This window comes from Leptidea sinapis, chromosome 43, assembly GCF_905404315.1.
Source record: "Leptidea sinapis chromosome 43, ilLepSina1.1, whole genome shotgun sequence".
NCBI lineage: Eukaryota > Metazoa > Arthropoda > Insecta > Lepidoptera > Pieridae > Leptidea > Leptidea sinapis.
Genome location: NC_066307.1, coordinates 1,460,200 through 1,480,144, shown reverse-complemented (window position 1 = coordinate 1,480,144; position 19,945 = coordinate 1,460,200). Strand labels below are relative to the sequence as shown.

Genomic DNA, 19,945 nt, shown 5'->3' with positions numbered 1-19,945 from the left:
GACCAATCCATATCTTAAAGCTGAAACCACGAATGCATGATATGCCATTAGCGCTGTTTTTTCACCTATTGTTTTTGATACGCGTTTGAGGACAAATACATGTTGGTTAATTTTTTTGCTAATTTTGTCAACATGTGACTTGAAGGACAAGTTGCTGTCTAAAGAAATACCAAGAAAATTGACAAGTTGTGCTTCTTTAATATTCTCATTATGATAATTAACATTAATATCTTTTCCTTTCCCATTCTTATTATAATACTGCATATACATTGTTTTTTTTATATTTACAGTCAGGTTATTTTCAGTAAGCCATTCAATTGTGTCCTTTATTGTTTTATTAATTTCTATATCATATGTCAATTCATTGTTACATTTAATTACAATAGAGATGTCATCAGCAAAAAGAGTACAGTTATTAGTAGTAATGCTAGGTAAGTCGTTTATGTAGATTATGAATAGAAGTGGACCCAATATACTTCCTTGTGGTACACCTTTTGTTTTAAGTCTAAGTTCTGATCGATAAGGTATTACTTCTTGTTTATTATTTAATTTAGCAATTTCAACGTATTGAGTACGGTTTGAAAGATAACTTTTAAGCCAGTCATTTGCTAGACCTCGAATACCATATTGAGCGCATTTATCTAATAGTTTTTCATGACAAACATTGTCAAAAGCTTTGCTCATATCAAAAAATACTGATGTTACTGGAATTTTTGTATCCATGCATTCCGATATTTCTTTTATTAGCGAAAAACACGCTAAAGTTGTTGATTTTCCTTTTTGGAAACCATTTTGTTCCTCCAAAATGATATTATGTTTAGTTAAAAAAGATGTTAATCGCTTGTGCAGTATCTTTTCAAAAATTTTTGAGATAACAGGAATGAGTGTGATTGGTCGATAGTTGTTAATATCCTTTTTATCACCCGCTTTGAGTAAAGGTGTTACTTTTGCCTTTTTTAAATTTGATGGGAAAGTACCTTCTTCAAAAGATAGATTTATTAAGTAGGCTAGGACTGGAGCTAGTTCCTTTGCACATTCCTTTATTACCTTTGTTGCTATTTCATCGCAGCCCGTGGAATTTGAATTATTAAGTGACTTAATAACGGTTATTATCTCCATTTCATCAGTTGGCATTAAGAAAATATTTGAATTGTTATGTTTTAATTTATATGTAGGTTTTTTATTTTTTACATTTTGACTTTGACTTTGTGTGACTGTATTTATAAAATAATTATTAAAAATAGTAGCAATCTGAGTTGGATTATTTATAATTTTATTTTCATATTTAATTTCATCGATACTTCCTACATTAGAGTTAGTTTTATTTTTAATCACATTCCACGACGCTTTGCATTTATTTTTCGAGTAAAGTATATATTTGTTGTTACTACTTCTCTGAGCTAGGTCTATACACTTGTTGAGAATCTTTGAATAATTATTAAATTTGTTTTTGTTGGCAGGTATTTTATTCTTATAATATTGATACCTTAATTTTCTTTTTGTTGCACATGATTTTTTTATACCTCTGGACAACCATTTTATTTTTGAATTTGAAACATTAATTTTATACTTAAGAAGAGGAAAACATAATTTATAAAATATGATTAATGTATTGTAAAATTCATCAAAAGATTCGTCCAATTTCTGGGCATCATACACGTCTATCCAGTTAAGACTTTTTATACAGTCCTTAAATTTGTTTATGTTTTGATTACATAAATCTCTTTTGAAAATTAACTTATACGACGGTGTTGAATTATTTATTTTTGTCGGTACTACTAAGAATTGTGCTGTGTCATGATCCGATAGGCCTAACTGACGAATCTCCCCTGTGGCATTTTCTATATTACTAACAAAGAGGTCAATACAGGATTTTTGCCGAGTCGGTTCATTAATATGTTTAAAAAAATTATAATTTCGCAATAAATTTGTAAACTCCAGATTCGTTTTAGTATTTTTTAGAGTGTCGATATTAAAATCACCAACAATCACAATATTACTGGTCTCCCAATATCTTAATTTGTGTAAAAGTAAATCAAGCTTATTCAAAAATTCCGCAACGTTCGAATTCGGCGTCCTGTATAGACATATTACAATTAATTTGTGCTTTGGTATTCTTAAACCACAACATTTGAAAGAATATTCTATACATAGCTCATCCATGACATCAAATTTTACAGCCTCAATATAGTCTCTGACTAGAATGCAGACCCCACCACGCTTTTGCTTAAGTCTACAAAAAGCAGATACCATTGTATATCCATTCAACTTAATATTAGATCTGTTTTCTGCATTCACGAATGTTTCGGATAGACATATAACATCTACTACTTTTCCATTTTCAAAAAGTTCAGTTAGAGCTATGTTTAGTAGATCTTTTTTACTTAAAACGCTTGCTATATTCTGATGCATTATATTAAGATAAAATTTGGACTCGAAAAAATGAATCGCTTTTGAGGTCATTATTTTGTTCTTTACTTTTTAGTTTGAAATAATATGGTATAGTACCTTTTATTATTTTACTATTGGTCATAGTTTTGGCAGACTGCGATATTTGAGCTTGATGTTGACTGCCTTTCGCACTACGAGCCATGATAATTTTACTACCGGGTACTAAATATTTTTGCCTATAATACATTGAGTCGATAAGCTTATTTATTCTATAACAAAAATCATGAATAAAGTGTTTCTTGCCAGGGTACGATTTTGCTAAAGTCAAGTATGTACAATTTTTATAATTTTTACAAGTCAGTTCCAATAAATTATTCAGTTTTCTTTCATTAATGTAGTAATTTTGCAGTACACTGGTTACAATAACTGTTGCTTTATTATGACGCTTTAAGAAAAAACCAAGTTCCATTATAATTTTGTAAGGATTACTATCCTGTTCGCCTAAACATAAAATTATTTTATCATTATGATTAAATTCAGTATTATTAAACGTCGCAACGAGTTCATCGCACGTTGCATGAGGTTTAACGAAAGAAAATATTTGATAGTTTTCGTATTTAGTATTCTGACGTGATTGGATAAGGGATCTTGCTAAATTAACACATTGTTGTCCGCCAAGTATCATAATTCGCATTTTGTCTGAATTCTCTTTTGAATTTTCAGGTTTGGTGTCCGTGTCACTAACCGATGAAGGATTTATTTCATCTTCCCTTATTTTGAAGGTTTCTCCCTGTGCACTCGTAGTTGGCGTAGGGACGCATCCCTCACTCGAACATACTGCTGTCTTCTCATAAGTTTTTTCTAAACAAATGCAGGATGACTCCGATTCTTGTAGGGACTCCTTAGTACTTGAATTGGTGGGAAATTCCAATTCTTGATTTGTTTCAGTATAACTCGAATCTAATTGTAAGGTTTGAGCTAATTCCAATAATCTAGGATTATTCCTTTTTTTTAAAGAAGTGTTTATAGGGCTATTGTTTCTTGGACTAAAACACACTTTTTTAAGGACTTCTATTTGATTTCTCTGTTCCGTTATTAGTTTCTTCAACTCATTAATTTCTCCTGATAGTGTGAAAATCTCCGTGTGTGCACTATTTAGCTGCATGTTAAGACTTGTGATTTCTTCTTTTAAATCAATCATTTCTTCTTGTGTAACTATTGTAGACAAGTCTGGCAGGCTTCTTGCTGTTTCCGAACATAATGAGTCCATTGACTCGTCTTGTTCTAGACAAAATGAAGTGTGAAATTTGGGTTTTCTTTTTCTCAGAGTAATGTTATTAGTCTCCATGGTTTGTAAAATTTAAAAATCTACTGTACCACGCGGTTAATTAAAGAATAACAAAATAAATAATAATAATAAGAATTAAAATACTTCAAATAAGAATAAACAAAAAAAAAAACATAGAAAAAAAATGATGTCGAAATGGCACCGTGGATAGAACCCTCGACGTTCCGCCGAATCAGTCCACCTCACTACACAATACTCCAACGCTGCTATGACCAAACTTGCGAATTTATTAGTCTGTTAGCACTAGTTAAATTGTCTTCAATGTCGAGCGTACTGTGGAGACAAGGTAGTCCGGCACTCGGCTGATTCACACAAATGTTTTACAACTACCCTGCACTTTTTAAGTCACAATCATTTCAAAATAATAATTGTTTTGTTTATAAAATATATATTATTGTTTTATTATTGGTGAATTATTATATTTATCAACGTTTTTGATGAATTCAAATGTTCACTTTCTTGTAAAACTTAATGTTCCGATATTTTGTTTAAACTCACGAATTTTAAAACTTGAATTCCTTAGTATACATGTACAGCACAGATTTAATTACATTAATTCACACTTTACCTGACGATATATAGTCAGATAAAAATTGCACATAAATTTAATATAATACGAAAATAATTATTTTATTTATTCAATTATGTCGGCGATCAGCTCTCGTGTAGGTTTCGGAACTCGCGTCGGAACCTATATAGGTACTTAATTAAATAATCTATATTATTTTCACTACAAAATATACAAATAATACTTCTCTTTTATTCTCCTTCAATCAGCTGGCGGTAATGTTACGTTAGTATATTCCAACAAATGACTTAGCTTAGCTTAACGTCGAAGATGATGCAATAGTTCCGACCACAACATCACAAAATTTGAACTGCACTTTTTACTTTATTTAAAGATTATTAAGTTTTGCCAACAATATATATGTTTTATTAGAGTTGAAACTATATTTTAAAACATAATTTACTCATACATGTACACTATTTCTTTTTATTTAAATTTTTAAACACTAAGTCAATGTTTACACTCGCTTAGCGCCACGTCACTGGGACTACCCTATTCTTTTTACGCCCCGGGGAAGTACAGGGCAAATTAAAAAGAATAATATTATATCAAATATATCGTTAGCTAGCAGCTATAGTACAGGGTATGCCTAGATTGGGGCTTAATAATTTGTGTGAGAGTGTTTCGATTATTATTGGTATTATTTGTATTATGGGTGGCTCACACTGATCAATCTGTTTGTCGTAGAATATCTGTGATTGCCACCTTGATATGAAACCTTCATATATTAATGTATGACGCCAATAGTAAGTCGTCACTATTCAAACGGTACTTGTGATTGGTGTCCTGGCCTGACTAACATGGCGGGTTGTCCCATCTTTAACGCGCGGGGATTTTGTTTAAAATACTCTCTGAAGATAACTACTCCACATCAAATTAAAACAATAGGGTTATGTAAATCCTTGCAATTCAACAAAGAATATGTAGTGTGTTGATTGTAAAATATTTCAGTAATTATAACTTCCAGGGATGAAACGAAACCGTAATTTATACTGCATTGCAAATAAAGAGTTTCAAATCTTCCTTTTGAATGCAAATAAAACGTAAATTTTGACCTATTATGGGAGAATTCAACGATTTCGTTGTTCTTAAATATAATTTTTCACTTCGTATTATTTAGTTTGAGTGCAATGGAACTGGTAACGTGCTAATTAGTTGGAACAATTTTTTTAAGTCTTTTTAATATTAAAATTTAACTTTTCATTAGTTTTTAAGCGATACTATTAAGTTGTTGGTCTATTCAAGATTACTCTATTGCTCACCAAGTGCAGACATTAAGCAATTCCCACCAGGTTGTAATTGTAGGCAAGAGACGAAGTCGAGGGTCTCAAACAACCGTGTAGTGGAACATCCTCCCTTGTTTGATACAAATTGTGCTTTACGATGCTAATTAAAACATATATTAAAATTGAATATCAATTTTACAAGCTTTAACGCTTATTAGCTGAGAGCTAATACCATAACCTCACAATATACTTGCGTCTAAATATATATAATATAAAAAAGGAAGAAGAAGTCCTGAATAATGTGCGCTTGTGATACATAATTATTAAATAGATATGCATGTAGTGTGTATGAATATGTGTTCCGAATATGTGGGAGTGTTGTGAGTTGTTGTAGTGTGTAGATATAGTTACTGTAACCGATTTTGATTGACAAGTCGTAAACATTCAGCAACGCTTTACTGACGACAGCAAACTTTTGTGACGATACGCTGTCGGCCTAGTTTTCGCGTTGAGATTTACGGATGTAGTGTAGTGTAAATTATTTTAAGGTTATCCGGATGGTAGGAATGTACAATTGATAAACGAAGTAGCGAACCATCGTCTTCAAATGTACGTCTTTCGAATCTCCACAGTGCTAGAAGTTATAATAAAATTTGAAGTGTGGTGCATTTAATGTAATTATATGATAGATGTGGCTGATAATCAATGTGTGGATAATAATACGACATACATCTTATCTATATCTTTATATATATAATTCTTCTGTACGTGTGTTGACAATGAACTCCTCCTAAACGGCTGGACAGATTTGAATGAAATATTCTGTGTGCGTTCAAGTGGATTCGAGGATGGTTTAGATTCACAATTGAACTACCTCCTTAATGGCTGGATCGATTTTGATGATTTTTTAGAGTGTTCCAGTGAATTTGAGATTGGTTTAGATTCTCAATACAGTCGACAAATGATTCTCCTACATATGTTAGTGAACTCTTCCTAACGTCTGGACCGATTTTTAAAATTTAACACGTGTGTACAGGACGTCTGTCGGGTCCGCTAGTATAACTATATAAATCTAATGGTGCATAATACATAGATCGTGCTCCCCTATTCTACTCGAGCTTACTTTACCCGAATGACCGTTACTTATCCGAGTGTAGCTTAGCCTCATTACATACACATAATTAAAGTACGAGTGGCTAGAGAAGTTTTAAATAAAAAAAGTATATTTCATAGTTTTATGAAGGAATGTTAGTACCAAATTCCACACGTACGGAATAACATCCCAACTAAGTCATAAAAAAGCTAGTTCGTTAGCATTTAGTATTCAGCTATCACAACTGCAGTTGTATACAATTTGTTTTTTGTTTCAGGTAAGCTGGTTTCGGATGCACTCTATCAGAATTGTAAAGTGAGTAGTTAAATGAATTATTACAGTGGCTGAGTTTCACTCTACATTTTACATTTTTCTTGATGGTTCTTGTATACTGTTTATTTAATTATTAAGTAGGTATTATATTTACGTCTTTTTAAACAAATACTTTATTATTCTCCATTAGCATGAGATGACATATTATCTTATCTTATATCTTTAAACGAGATATTCTTATATACATAAAATCTCGGAAACGGCTCCAATGATTTTCATAAAATTTAGTATACAGGGGATTTCGGGGGTGTTAAATCGATCTAGCTAGGCTTCAATTTAAAAAATGTAGTTTTATCCGTGTTTTAATGAGAAACAGCTACAATAACATAAGAATACAATAGTAAATTTCGCCACTATATAATAGCTCAGATGGGACATTGGGTGATCCGGAAAGCAGAAGACCCCGGTTCGAATCCAGATCTCTTATAAGTTTTATTTGTTCAAGTTTTATACATTCTTAAAAATCCGAGGGTAGTTCAGTAAAATTACTGATTGCTGATGCCATAGCTCTTTTGTCTTCTAATTTCAAACAAAGTGTTTCTGGAATAGGTTGTGTTTCTATGAATCATTCATTATTTGAATTCAGTGAATGGTTTATATGCGTACACTATTTGAATCGAATCGTGCTATGCGTCTTGAGTTATTAGTAATTACAATTAATATTTTTTTTTTCTCTTATGTATTTCGGTATATCCCAATATATATATTTCTTTTGTGCGTCTGATGTAACTGAACTCCTCCTAAACGGCTGGACCGATTTTAATAAAACTTTCTGTGTGTCTTCAGGTAGATTCACAATTGAACTACCTCCTAATCGGCTGGACCGATTTTGATGATTTTTTTGTGTGTTCCAGTGAATTTGAGATTGGTTAAGATTCTCAATTCCGTCCATATAATATAATTCTCCTGCTCATGTGTATGTTATTGAACTCCTCCTAACGGCTGGACCGATTTTTCAAATTTAAGACGTGTGTACAGTATAAGAGAAACTCTTCGTGATTAAATTAAAAGTTACACAAGTGTACGCTCAAATAATTTGAAACGAATGAATAAACTATACAATTTAATAGAGTTTGAAATGCAGGTTCAATTGAGAGATGAAACAAATGCAGTGAAACGTAGCGCTTTGAAAGAGTCGAGACTTGGAGAGCCAAGGAAGCGGTTTAAAGGTATTCTTTCAAAGGATTCACGGTTAATCTAATATTAAAGTTTTGCACTGAGTAACTCTGAAGTGCAGAAACTGTTTTTTGATTGAATAAAGGCGGGTACTTGAAGATTTAAGCGTACGCTCGTATACTTTTACTTGAAATTAATTTGGTTTGAAATGGAAGTATTTTCTGAATGGAGTTGATTTCAATTTATGAAATTTACAGTATTCTGTTTTGGTTTTGTTACTGTGAGATTTGTAAAGATTCTAACATAGTTTATTAATGTTTATCAAGGAATTTGTCTTGTGTGTCTTCATACATAGGTATATAAAATTCTTGCGTGACTTTCTTGAGTATATCTTCTTATTTTGATTAAATTTAAGTCTAATTTTATTTTAATTAATATTAGGAGTTACTTTGGATTTGTACTGAAGAATTGAAATTGTTTTTTTTTTCATTTAACATATTTATTTAATCAAAATAATAACCATTATTAACTATACATTGCTGCCATCTATTAGGAAGGTTATTTATGCCGTTGCGATAGAATTGTGGTGATCTAGATTCGACAAACTGTGTGAAAGAGCATTTTGTACTGCCTCCTGAGAAGAAAACTTTTTATCACGTAGAAAATTGTCCAAATCACGAAAAAATGTAGTCCGTTGGAGCAAGGTCTAGCGAATACTGAGGGTGACGAATGGTTTCTAATTGCAGTTCCTGTAAAGTTAAAACGGTTTCTGGTGCTGTATGAGGTCTCGCGTTATCATGCAGCAATAATGGTGAAGATCGATTCATAAGTCGGGGCTGTTTCACTGCTAGATTTGCTATCATTGTTCCGAGTTCACATCTGCCGTTATTGCTTGACCAGATCGGAGAAAGCTATAGTGAATAACATCACGCTGAGACCACCAAACAGTTACCATTACCTTTTTATTGGTAAGCTTTGCTTTAGGACACTGTTGCGACGTTTGACCTGGGGTCAGCTATTGTATTTTTCGCTTACGGTTATCGTTAAAAAAACACTTTTCATCGCATGTCACAATTCGATGCAATATTCCTTCATTTTTGTATCGATTCAACAAGGCAACACAAGTTTAAACACGCGTTTCTTTCTGCAGATCAGTCAAATAATGAGGCACCCATTTTTTTTATTTTATTGATTTGTCGCACATGTATCAATATTGTTGGTAAGGTAACGTTAAACCATTTCGCTAATTCCTGGGTAGTTTGGCTCGGATCGCGTTCCATCATCTCTTTCAATTCATTGTTATTCACCCGGTCTTCCAGGTGGTTCGTTCATCAAATCAAAGTTTCCATCAAGAAAGCGTTTAAACCAAAATCGCACGGTGCGTTCATTAGCAGACCCCTCTCCAAACGCAACATTGATATTGCAAGCTTTTTCTGCCACGTTAGTTCCGCGTCGGAACTCGTATACAAAAATCACTCGAAATTTCGAAATATCAATCTTTCTTGTCTAAGCTGCTTAAAAAAAACAACTGAAAGTCGATAATCAAATGTTACACATTTTTTTAAAGAAGAACTACATAGGTCCCATGTGAAAAAAGTTTCACTCAAAAATCTCAAACCATGAAGGTTCTATGTCAATTTGAAATACCTATTACAATGTAACGGCAATTCCATACTTTAACCCCTATTATCTACAGATAGAATTACTCTAACTTTTGTCTTATTTATTTTAGATTACATAAAACTTCACAATCGGTTATCAAAATACAGTTTTTGAATAAAAATCTTTAATCTCTGCAAGTTAAAATGGATTCTACAATTTATTATAGATACTATACAGACCTCTTAGATAACAAGACCGTTATTCAAATGACGATCTACTTCCTACGATAAACAAGACAGCGACAGTAAACTTTATGATGTTATCAGCATAAAGTATACCGAATATCTAATATGGTGCGCAATAAATCGATTTGTTTCAAAAATATTGACCATTTAACGAGCCGAACGACCAAGCTGTTTTGTTTTTAATTGTTGTTCAGATTTTATATATTTTTTAATTTATAGTTCACAATAAAACATATTAACAGATTTAAAAAATATAAAGTCCCTTGCAAGAAAGCATGCTAAGTTTATCCGTGGGCAATACGAACTACCGTTTACCCATTTTTTTTTTGATCGGTAAAAATACAAATCACTAGGAGACTTGAAAAAGGTTGCGTATAACGAAACCTAGATTCCTGTAAGCTCTTTTTGACGTTATATTTTTATTATTATATATAAGTAGCTGACCCGACAGACGTTGTTCTGTTCATAATAAAAAAAAATTGCGGGTGAAATTTCGTAAAATCCAAATTTCAAGTCTCTACGGCTAATGGTTACAGAGATATCGTGATGAGTGACTATATACGTGAAAATCTCTTATATATATATAGATAAAAGGTAACTTTTACGCAAAAAACCTAATGAAAAAATAAAGTAGGTACAACTACACGCACTTTAATCCATTAAACAGTATTTTGTATAAACGTGTAGCACTAGCTTTAATCAAAGAAATTAGTGAGCGCAATATGCGTTAGAAGTCAGAACTCTAATATTTTGGAAATAAAATAAAGTCCACTTTTCTGATATTGTAGTATTCTATAGTTGAAAGAATTTGAGAAGAAAACATAAGAAAAATTAATATACTTTTTTTTTTGGCACCGCGTTTATGACCCACTTTAAACGGCTAGATTTCGTTCAAACTTTGTAGGTTTATCGAGGACCGATAACATTACACTAATTTGACTAAAAAATGAAAAATAAATAATAGTTAAAAAAATCTAAAAAGCACCCTTTATATAAAATTCAACTAAAAAATAGAAAATAAATTTAAATTGAAAATAGTGTAAAAAAATATATTTTATTGTAAGAAAAAGCGTGGGGTGTAGAAGATTTTTCTTAGTTAAATTAAAAAATATACATTCTTAATTAATATTATAATCTCAGTGTCAAAGTAGACACGCATAATATAGTATCCCACAAACCTTCAATAATTGAATCACAGCACAGTCGCAGGGCCCTGAAACTCGCTCGTCACGTCCCCGTGTGTTTTTGATTTTCTAAGTTTCCTTGTTTATAAGGTCGCTCTTATGATTCTTCTGATGTTACAAAAGAGTATGGACTGCGGTGATTACATACCATCAGGTAACACTTATTCTTTTTTTTTTATGAAAATGAGGGACGAGATGAGCAGGACATTTAGCTGATGGTAATTTATACGCCCTGCCCATTACAATGCAGCGCCGCTCAGGATTCTTGAAAAACCCCAAAAATTGTCAGCGGCTCTACAACTGCGCTTGTCACCTTAAGATATAAGATGTTAAGTCTCATTTGCCCAATAATTTCACTAGCTACGGTGCCCTTCAGACCGAAACACAGTAATGCTTACACAATACTGCTTCACGGCAGAAATAGGCGCCGTTGTGATACTCATAATCTAGCCGAAATCCTATACAAAGGAGCCTCCCACTGGTAAAATTCTCTTCTGACCTGCCTTCCATAAAAAACCTTGTCAAAGACATTTAAAAGGTCAGACAATAAAATTAAATATGTAAAAATTTATGTAAAGACGCTTTTAAGTAGAAAATAAAAGACCTTCAACCATAATAACTTCAAGATAATTGTTAGTCGCCTGAATTAGTTCTTTTTATAAAATGATTAAATACATTATACGAAACAAAAATTTAAAGTGATCTCCGCTGTTCATTTTACTTAAGGAGTTAACTTGTCAAGTCGTATTCGAATGATTGTTCCTCTCGTTGAGTAGATGCGGGCTATCATAACCGCAGGATGTGTCTGTAAATGAGTTAACACTAATTGCGTAATTTGACGTAAGCACCGTTAAATTGTCTTCAAGGGTTTTTGAGTATCACATTACAAACGATTTGAAAGTGGGAACGGTCATATGACGCAATCATGTAATATAAGGAGTACTTTGAGAATTCTTCTTTATTTCCGTCCGTAGACGAATGAATCATTTGCCGTGTATCATTGTACTTATAATATTGTTACGTATAATGTTCGCGAGAATTCGTAAGGTGTTTTTACCGGTGTAAAGTAACCTTGATGTTGTTTACAAAAACATTTTTTTGTTGTTACTACCTTCTACAATGTTCGACATTATTCTAGAATGATCCTTACCGGTAAATAAAGGGTCGCACATTCATTCAATATCTGTACGTTCAAGTGAATATTCTGGGCGACACCGATAAAAGCATATTTGCTGCGACCTGAAATAAATTATTTATGAAATCATGGTGTTTTCCGAACCCTGTCCAAGCACTGACCCGTAACAATATTTATTATTGTGAGTTTTGGCCTAGAAGGTACCTATTAATAAATCAATAATTACTCTATATAAGTTTTTTTTATATGAGAAAGGCTTTTTGATCAAAGGCTGCTACTACTAATGGGAGGTATAAACAAACATACGAAGTACGTAAATAAATTTAAAACGTAAATAAATAAATTATCAATAGTGTCGATGGTCCATTGGACATCAGAAGAACCACACGTTCGTTGCCAACCTCTTAGGTAGGAGTACGCGATTTTTCACCTTCCTATATTGTATCTAACTGAAAATACCACGCAAGGAATTCTCTATACAGTTTGGTGGTACATATTTTTTTATGGTACTGCGTGTGTGTAGCCAGTGATGACATAAGGAACGCAGTCGTGGTCGCTAACTATGGGCCTTATGAAAAAGCTCATGGTCGCTCAAAGGGATTGCCCTTGGAGCGGCCATGAAACATTGGGAGAGGGCTATGCTCGAAGTTTCCCTGCAAGATCGAATTATAATCGAGGAGATCTGTAGGATAAATAAAAATGCCGATATTTGATGGAGGCTGTGTTACTAGTCTTAAAGATGAACCAATTATCTGGTCAAGATCGCCGGAATAGGTTGGACGAGGGCGGTGGAGGACTGATCGTCGAGGAGATCTTTTGGGGAGGCCTTTGTCCATCAGTAGACGTATTTCCGCTAAAGTGATGATGAAAATGATGAAAAATAGGTATCAGGTGGTGATAATAGTTTTTAATAATTGTTTTGTGAAACTGGAATTCTACGACAGGAAAAAAAGCAAACAGCTCTTAGAAACTCTCCTAGTGGTAGATGTAGTTGATTCACAACGCAGCAATTTCTCTACGTAATGAAAGTATGCGGCGCTGATCACTTAGCAACATATGATCCATGCGATTAACTGTCCTGCTGTTCCATAAAAAAAAATATGAAGCATAAAAAAATACTTAGCAGACGGTGGAGACACAGTCACAACTTCTCCAACTAACAAGGCAAAAATATACAACGTATTAAGTAATAATTTACAGTATTATAAGTTCAGTAGTAAAAAGCCACATTCACTTAAGCTACAAGTATCTAAAATATCGTTGGAAAACAGTCGCTATGCTAATGGGTTTATGGTTTAGGGTTGCCATTTGCATAAAATACAGATATAACCACGGTGTCGTGCACTGGCGCCAAACTTATTACTTTATTGTGCTGTAAACACCATTACTGCTTTCATGGCTTTAACATGAATTTAATCGATACACCCCCGACTTCTGTTCTTTAACAGTGTCATGGAAAACTTTAGCACATTATGTGAGAATATTGATATAGCAAATACTGAAGTTGTATGATAATTCAATACTTAATTACGCTTATTGATTTTGTAAAGTAATTGTATTCGTCAAAATGAGCTGTGAACACAATGAGTAGATATGATGAACTTTCTTTAACGCCACCATTGGCGGGTTACGATGTGTGCCTCTGACAACATTAACACTTTCGTTCGTAGCCAGTTTTGCTGGCCGCTGCAGTAATGTACTATTTCCCAAAGCTGACTTACTGATAGAAATGAGGAAAGGTAGCAAAGGACAGATTCAAACTAGTTTAACATATTAACCTAGCACTCCATCTCCTCAAACAAGATCAAGAATTATTTAAAGTCAAAGTTAAATAAACTTTTAAGCGCTTTTGAATCGTCACAACAAATAATTTTTTAAATAAGTGAATTTAACATATCTTCGTAAGGTTCGTTAAGATTGCTCTACTTTATATATATATATACCTATAGTATTATTATATACGAGAATACAGAATTATCAAACTCAGAATAGCATTAAACGTTCTTAGAACAACCCACACCTCTCTAATTACAGGCACATGCTTTACTAAGCTGATTAATTATAAGTACATGTAAAGCCCTTAGTCTAGCGACTTGTGACCAGAATAATTTGATCCTCGACACGAGAGACCTTCGCTATTAGCAATTTGCATTCTGTAAAGGGACCATGTTAGTTGCTTTGGATATATTAGATTGAGTAATTACAGCAAAGGTTTTGGGATGTTTTGAATATCAATTCTGTTTTAATTGCTAGACATAAGCAAATGCGATGTATAAATTTAGTCATAAACAGATCTATTTATGAATAGCTCACATGGTATGGCGTCCACTGCGTTTACTATAAAAAAGACGTATTACCAAATATAACTTAATTATCTTGTAAACAGTTTTTATTTTATAAACTGCAACTGTACTAATCACCGTCGCCCACGTTCTCTTCACCAGAGGAATTTTACAGGAGTGTTGCTGGCCTTTAAGGAAGGTGTACGCGCTTTTTTAAAGGTACCTATATACATAAAACACCGCACAAGGAAGCTCGATTCCTTTTTTTATTCCACAGCTTTGTAGTACATGCAAGAAAGTTCCTTGAAAACCGCACTGTGGAGGACCGCCACACATCCAGCTGATGGTGGGGAGGATATCCTAATTTGTAGCGTGTCGTGCGAAGGTGGAATTTGGCGGCAGAACTAAGGTCAAACAGCTCTTCGGAACACTCTCCGTGATAAATGCTATAGAAGACACATAATGAAGCGAATATCCAAAACGTGCAATTAATCGTATATGTATTATATAGTACACATATTTTTTATTTCGACCTGGAAAACGTGGAATGAAGTTCCATACTTTTCTAATATGTTGAAGAGAGTTTCTTGGGAATCGCAAGAGAGAGGGCAAACGGTATATGGTACTGAAAACTCATGTCAACAATTAAGAGTAACGAAATTATTGAGCAAATAGGTACTATATAAAGTATGTAAGTGTGTACGTATGAACATAACATCCGGTTATATAAAACCATTATTGTCAGCAGCAAACGCTGACTGCAAGTTGAAACTACATTTTATATCCACAATTATCAATTTGTCTGCACTCAGTACGGTCAGCTGATTACTATTACAGCTTTCTCTTCTATTTTCTCCGTCAATAACAAATTTAATAAATAGAAATTGAATTATTTTTCGAATGTATTGGGTTAATATTTATAGACTTTAGTAATTCTATTAAAGTTATTGACCGAACAGGATAAACATGATTCCAGGACATTTTCAGATGTGACAACGTTAGTCGTGGTTGATATTGAATGTCTTCCTTTTCCCTCCCAGTTCCTGGAGTTTTAGTTTGGAGAAAACGACTTTTTATCGGGTCACATTCGTTCAGATAGTGTTTTATGGAAGAGGAGGACAAAGGTGTCGGTCATCTGATGTTAAGTGATCACCAGAGGAATCACTGGAGCGTCACCATCCTATTAGAACAGTGTACGCACTTTTTTTGACAGCTTGCTCATTTCACAGCTTGTTGCACTTTTAATTCTGGAAGAAAAGGTTTAGCTAGCTCGCCCTCCCTATACATAAGTTGGTGCTGTAATAGTAAGTGTTATGTGTTTACTTAGCAAGCCTTGAAAAGTAACATTTTTCTATAATTGGAACATATTCTATCAGAAAATTAGGTCATGTTTACTAATTCGTGTATATGAAAATTTACTAACGACTTATGACACATTCTGTTTACCATATGTGTGGTTCTACAAAACCCTGGGATAGACCCAAATTTACATTATTATATTTACCGGGATTTCAACAAGACATTTTGGCTCTTATGACACTTAAATATAGAAAGCCTGACCTCTTAATGATAGCAGTAGAACTGTAGGGTATTACAACCTATTTATATTTTAAAAGAATTCTCAATGAACTCTTCATATTGGGTTTAAAATAAAACATAAGCGACAGTGATTCAAAAGTAAATACAAGTTTTCTTGCTTCAAATCAGGCAAAGCCTGTACGATGAGTCCTAGACAACTATATAATATTTATTGGTTTAATAAATATATATATATATATGTATTTAATATATATATATATATATATATATCCACAACTGTCATATTCCTCATACAATATATATCATATAATATCATAAAAAACTATATTAACCGGAAAAAAAACACCTAGCTCAGTAGTCAGATACCACTGAGATGAATCTTCAAATTGTTTTTTCTAACCAATTAAAAATAATCTCATACTGTATTAGCCGCTTCGGAATATAAGATGTTTTGAGAGAGAAAAGAAAATGCCCAAGAAAATGCATCAGAAATCATTTTACAATTTTCACACAGCACTCATTCTATTCGATAACAACCTGGCTGCTGTAAATGTTGTGTGCGTCGTGTATAGAGCAATGCGCAAATTTTATGTGTCTAGACGTCCTGGTTTCTGTGTGAAGTTATTTGAGCCTGTTGTTAAATATTGTGAGGTTGACCGTATCTATAGAAAAGAAAAATAAAACGAGCATTTTCAACCTAATAACTCATCTCCTTATCTCTATAAATCAATTGTTTTCCGTAATAAACGTAAATTGGTTTAATTTTGTGCTTTAATTAAGTAATTTGTCTTAATTTTCGCTTTTTGTTTCTTTCCCGGTGCTATTAGTTTTAAATACAATCCACGTCATAAGACTGCTCCATTTATATATATTTTTTTAAAGAAAAGGGCAAAACAAGTGATGGTGTGTAATCACCACAGCCTCTCCCGTCTCTAGTAATACTAGAGTAATTACAGTAATTTTGCCGATCTTATAAAGCATCTAATAAACGTACATATTAATTAGAAAACCGAAAACGCAATTGTACGAGGCGGTCCAGGATCGAACCCCGGGTACTGTGGTGAGAGTCGAATGTTCTTCCTATTGCACCAGCGATCTTCTAAACAACAGAAGAATATCTTCACAAAAAATTAACTTCTTGAAGACCCGACATGTTTTGTAAACTAAAATTATGCTGATAAACAGATTCTCTGTTTCTATCTAAACTTAACAATTGAACTGAAATGCAGTAAAAAGAAAGTACTACATAAGGAGCGCATTCTGTCGCTTGCATACATTATTCATTGTGTCCCGCTTACGTTTAAGACGACACTGTCAAGAGCTCATATGTTGATCTTGAATTATTTGTGTCAGAGCATAGACCTTCATATGATCAAACCATTTCCGTAAATTGGATCGAATCCCGGTAGGCAAGCATTTATATGATGCATATGGATGTTTGTTTCCCAGTCATGGATGTTTATATGTATTTATGTATGTTTGAGTAAGTATATTGTATTAAATATATCGTTGTCTTGCAACCCTTAACACAGGCTATATATGCCTAATTTGGGGCAAGGTAATTTGTGTAAAAGTGGTCAATATTAGAAAAATATTAGAAATAAAATTTTATTTAGAATCCACATCTCCAAAAATTCGCAAAAATTTGCACTTCGAATTATTTCTAATTAAACTAACATGCTTACATACAATAATGTAAGAAACATGTTTGTAATAATGGTGTATTTAGCTGCAGTACTACACAGTGTGTTTATGGCGGGCATTCCGGATGCGATCCTGTCAACACATCCTGTCTCTACAACCCTCTTAGCACATTCATGTCTCAGACAACACTTAATTCCCTTGCATGCATGTACATGTATGACTTGTATGTCTTTACATTTATGTATGAATGTCTATCAACAGGTATTGAAGTACATCTGTTTAAAAATGTATGAAGTACTAGTTGACCCGACACACGTTGTTCTGTATATAATAAATAAAATAATGTTTTTTTATTAATTTGTCAATAATATTTCATATCATCAAGAATTATTTCGTAAAATATGCACCCTGTGGTTGCAATGAAATTGTTTCACAGCAGAACTGTCAAACCGTGCGTCAATAAATTATCTCATAGAAAATATGTCCATACAAAACAAATATCGGACGACGGGGGACACATCAAAGGAAAAACAAAATTGTTGTTTTTATTTAATTCCGAACACTTTCATATTTATTCACCTTTTAAACCTTCCCTGGACTTCCACAAATAATTCAAGACCAAAATCAGCCAAATCGGTCCAGCCGTTCTCGAGTTTTAGCGAGACTAACGAACAGCAATTAATTTTTATATATATATATATATAAATTTAAACCTTCCCTGGACTTCCACAAATAATTCAAGACCAAAATTAGCCAAATCGGTCCAGCCGTTCTGGAGTTTTAGCGAGACTAACGAACAGCAATTAATTTAAATATATATATATAGATTTAAACCTTCCCTGGACTTCCACAAATAATTCAAGACCAAAATTAGCCAAATCGGTCCAGCCGTTCTCGAGTTTTAGCGAGACTAACGAACAGCAATTCATTTTTATATGTATAGATTACAATGTTTTGTAATTAGATCACAAATTGTAATCTATTTTTAATAGTAACGTGACAAAAAATTCTTTGTTTATGTTTTACTTTTCAATCCATAACGATTCAATTAACATCATCAAAATCAAGCACACAGGTTATCAGCGTACAGCAAATATTTAAAATTTTAATTTTGAACGTCCTTGAGGTAGGGCGATACAATCAAATTCCACGCAAACGAAGTCGCGGGAAAAAGCTACCAATCGGTAAATAAAAGGTTATTTATTACTTCCTACTTAAAATAGAAGAGTCTGTTTTCTTTCAGACCAGCCATCTACTAGCATGCGATCCATTCGAAGGTTGGTGATCGCCCCATTACATCATAAATAACGCGCCCTTATGTAATTACTCGGTGTTTTGTTGCACCGGAGGAATTTATTTATTATTCATTCCTATCACATGGAAAAAATTAGCATTACGCAATTTCCAAAAGGGCAAAATCATTAAACATGATAATTAACTGACAAAGTAATAAGTACCGAAACTTAGTAATCGGCCGCATGCATAAATAATTTTAGAATACGTTATTTGGAGAATCGAGAATTTGCACAACTTTTAAATATGGAAGAAAGGAAGAATAAGAATAAAAAACTAAATACTCCAAATAAATTTGCGTGCGCACGAAACGGTCCAGTTTTATAAGGCTTAAAAATAAACCCTATTAACGGAAATTGCTCCCCAAATTTAAGCCAATTAGTTACAATCGATATTAAGCCTTAACACGCATTATTAGATTTCCAATTTCATCAGCAGCCTCAGTCATGCCTTCGTGTAAGCATTTAATACAACATGCGCCTTTTTTATCATCTTCGAAGTGGAGTAATTTCATCCCGGAGATATGATAGGGAATCCGTTCTTTGTGGCTTAGAAAGATGCTGGTTTCGTTTTATGTGGTTTCAGTAATTTAATCCTTTTAGCAGGAAGTATGTAGGAGTATTTCTTCGATGCGATATTAGACTGAGCTAGGAATTTATGTGAAGATGCAAACACAAGAACTGCTATGCATTTCTTTAATTTTAATTGATTTATTTTTTATTAAGCGCTAACGAGTTCTAGGGTAATCTCGAGAGAACGAGCAAAATTTTGAAATTCAAATATAAAAAGATTCAAAAAACCGTGAAAAGTCATAAAGATCCTGTTTTTTATTAAATTACAAGTGTATAGTTTACAGACTTTTCCCTATGCTTATATAGTGTAAGACGGTATTACTTGCCAAAATTTCCTAGTGCTAGGTCGGCAAGTCGGACGGAAAATACCCCAT

At 33.1% G+C, this 19,945-nt stretch overlaps 1 protein-coding gene across 5 annotated transcripts in view; it reads left to right on the top strand.

The window, feature by feature from the left end:
* Positions 1 to 19,945, top strand: part of LOC126977046 (protocadherin-like wing polarity protein stan) — a 196,629-nt gene that overhangs the window by 94,226 nt on the left and 82,458 nt on the right. The window contains exon 3 of one of the 5 annotated variants that reach the window (XM_050825703.1): positions 6,904 to 6,941. The exons of the other annotated variants lie outside the window; for them this stretch is intronic. The gene's annotated coding sequence lies outside the window, so the exon portion shown is untranslated. The remainder of the gene's footprint in view (positions 1 to 6,903; positions 6,942 to 19,945) is intronic. 5 annotated transcript variants of the gene reach the window in all.